Here is a 3,436-nt window from a genome sequence, read left to right on the forward strand (position 1 = left end):
TTTTGGTCACCACACATGCCTTTCCTCTAGTGGTTAAATATCACTGCTCGCATGTCCTCCATCATTCCCTTGATCTCTGGAGATGGCTGGGAGTGAATTTCCATGTGCTAGCATGCCACTCTCCAAGGTACTTCTCAGCTTTGAAGAAGGAAACATCTCCTGGGAGGACCACATCAGTTGTGACTAGGAGTGGGGGATATCTCAAATATAGGAAGGGGTTTCAGATGATGATAAACCAGAAAAGAAAAAGATAGGAACCTAAAACAGAACAGGAAGACCACAGACACAACAGCCTAATCACTCTCCTGTCCCCAACGTGATTCATGCCACATTATTATTATTTTTTTCCCCTTGGATCACCTCTAACTTCTTATTTTTTAAGAAGCATAATAAGAGTTCAGAAACTCAATTTATTGTTTCATAGTATTTACTGTTATTTAATTAGCTCATCATTTGTATCAAATTTTGGAATAAAGTACACCTGTGATACTGTTTTCTTCAAACTTTGTTTTGTAGAATCAATTTAATATTTTATGGCACACGTTAACAAAACAGGAACAGAACAACACAGAAAATACTATAGTGCATTTCATTGCATGCACAAAATAAGGATAAATATTGTTTTGTGAAACTTTAGTTTCATTCACATACAGTGAAATGCAATAAAATATTCAATGATTCTTTGGATTTAACACTTTCATATGGTAGACGCTTATATGGTAGACAGCTTATATTTATTTATTTTTAAATTTATATTTATTTTTGCCTACTTATTTTTAACATCATATTTGATTCCTATCTTGGTTAGAGAATTGAAGAGTACATATATGCTATTTTTCTTTGACCCTTGACTATTTCAGAATAATTTTATTCCTTTAACAATGAAAATACAATTTAACTAAGTATAAAGTTATTTTGTTACAATATTTTCACCATTATACTCTTTAATCTATTGTCTTCTGAGATTTGTATTATAGATAATTCTTAATTCCCATTTTCTAATTTTTTGATCACTCTTTTTTTGATGCACATGTAGATTTTCCACTTCCCTCTACTGTTTTAAATTACAATATTTTACCAACAAGTGCCTAGGAGTGAGTCTCATTTCTTTCAATCTGTCTGCACTTTCAATTTATATACTCACGCTTTTAATTCAAATAACATTTGTAATTATTGTTATTATTAGTGCTACACAAAAAGCAGTTCTGATCATCTTTCAATCTTTCCGTTTCCTCCTCAAAATCATCAATTTTAAATTAGCATCAAACTGTTGAGTTCAATTTTGTCATGCTTAATATAACCCTGCAGCTTCTATACACACGTATAACTTGACTGACTACTTGAAGGACTGTTTTGTTCCCAAAGAAGTCTTGTTTACAAGCTAAAATTAACCCCAAAAGAAATGGGCTCCAGAGAGCAGAATAAAACCTCACACTGGGATTTTCTGACCTCCTGTCAGGGAATTCCCCTGACTTCCCACACTTCAGCCCTCTCTCTAGCCTGCAAGCCTGGATTCACTCACAGCAGGAGTTTTGCACAAGTAGTTCCTTCTCTTTGAAGCCTCTTCTTTCAGATCCTCTCTTGACTGGCCTCTCATCATTCAACTTTTGCATAAATGTCACCTCCTCAGAGCAATCTCCCTTGACCACACCTAGTCAAACTCCTTAAGAAAAACCTACTGAGTTTTTCTTCTTAGAATTTACCAATGTCTTATATTTCTTGTTTATGAATGTTTATTGTCTCTCTCTAGATACAGGAAAGGATCTTATCTACTTCATCCCTGAAACTCTGAGGTTTACAACACTTCCTGTTTAATAGACTGCTTCCCTCATTAATAAGCAGTTCTAAAATTAAAGTTATTTGGGTTTAATATTTGAAATTATGTACCTACATATTTTGTAGCTTCACAGCCTTAATTCCCAGATGCAGTCATCACAGTTTGTTATCTGAGACAGACTGCATTTGCCCTTTCCAATTATTTTTTTCTCATAGAATTACCATTAATTTAATATTTTGCCTTTTATAAAGGATCAATACCAGAATCACTTATTTGAATAGTATCTTCTGTGTATATTTTGTAAAGTTATATTTGAGATTTTAACATTGATCCTAAAAATTCAACAGATATCATGCCATATCTATTCATCCATGCTGTGTATCATAAATTTAATAAAAATTTCCTGGATTTAAAAATATGTTTTCTTTGCCAATACAGATATACTATTTCCCTTAACATGTCCTGCTTCCAAGAACTTTCAGGTAAACTAGTTCAAAATTATAATAAGTAGGCCCTGCAATAAAGAGTCTGCCTGCAATGAAGAAATCAGAGGAGGTGAGTTCGATCCTTGGTTGGGAAGATCCCCTGGAGGAGGGCATGGCACCCCACTCCAGTATTCTTACCTGGGGAATCCTATGGATAAAGGAGCCTGGCAGTCCATTGTATCACAAAGAGTCAGATATGACTGAAGCAACTTAGCACACATGCATGCAGGTCCTTTAAGGTGCTCAGAAGTATCCAACCTTTTAGGTCAGCAAATCATAATCTAATCACTTTCAGAATCAATGAATGTGAAGGACAATCTCCATTAAACAAATACACATGTGCAAAAATACACACATAATTTCAGTGGGTTCATGGACTCTGCTAATTTTATTTACTAACTCAGATTAAGAGCTCCTGCCTTAGATGATTTTTGCTTATTTTATGTTCCAGCATTTTCATTTGCATTGCCTCTTTTGTAAGCGGTTTGTAAATCTTTAAGAAAGAATTCAAGAATTTGACTTAAATTCATGTAAGCAATTTGAGCTTTTTGTGACTTATTCTTATAAAAATATTTATCATATAACCTTGGATGTCAAGGTCGAGAAAGTCAAATAACTTATTTTTCAATCTTTATTTGCTTCTATAGTCATAGTTACATACCAAGTAATTAGTCCCAGAGGGACACAGTGTATGGTAAAACTAGACATCTCTTTGTTATAGTTTTTGTTCCAATATTTAAGATTCACATTAAAATTTCCAGCTTGGAGAAATAGATTGTATGCCATGTTCTTGCTCAAAGAAGTCAGTAAGTCAGACTCTTGGTAGCATACTGACAAAGAACTGTTATTTTGTACCCTCATGCAATGAGTGTAATGAGAGTTTTTCCAACCAGCATAATGTTCTTTATTACAAGTGAGCATGGTGAAGATCACTGATACAGATACATGTCCATCTTGCCCTAGAACTGATCAATCTCATGACCTGAACTTTGTGTAAAGTAAATTACATGGTGGATTTTCCCAGTCTGACTGAATTTGAAAATGTATACTTACTTATGCTTGAATGTATACAAACTTTAAAGTCCAGATAGACTTAATAAATAATATTTATCTTGTTATTTTATGCATTTTAAGCATTTACCTTGAAAGAAAATAAATTTCTAAGTTAATAAAA

The sequence above is a fragment of the Bos taurus genome, chromosome 4 (genome assembly GCF_002263795.3).
Source record: "Bos taurus isolate L1 Dominette 01449 registration number 42190680 breed Hereford chromosome 4, ARS-UCD2.0, whole genome shotgun sequence".
Classification (NCBI taxonomy): domain Eukaryota; kingdom Metazoa; phylum Chordata; class Mammalia; order Artiodactyla; family Bovidae; genus Bos; species Bos taurus.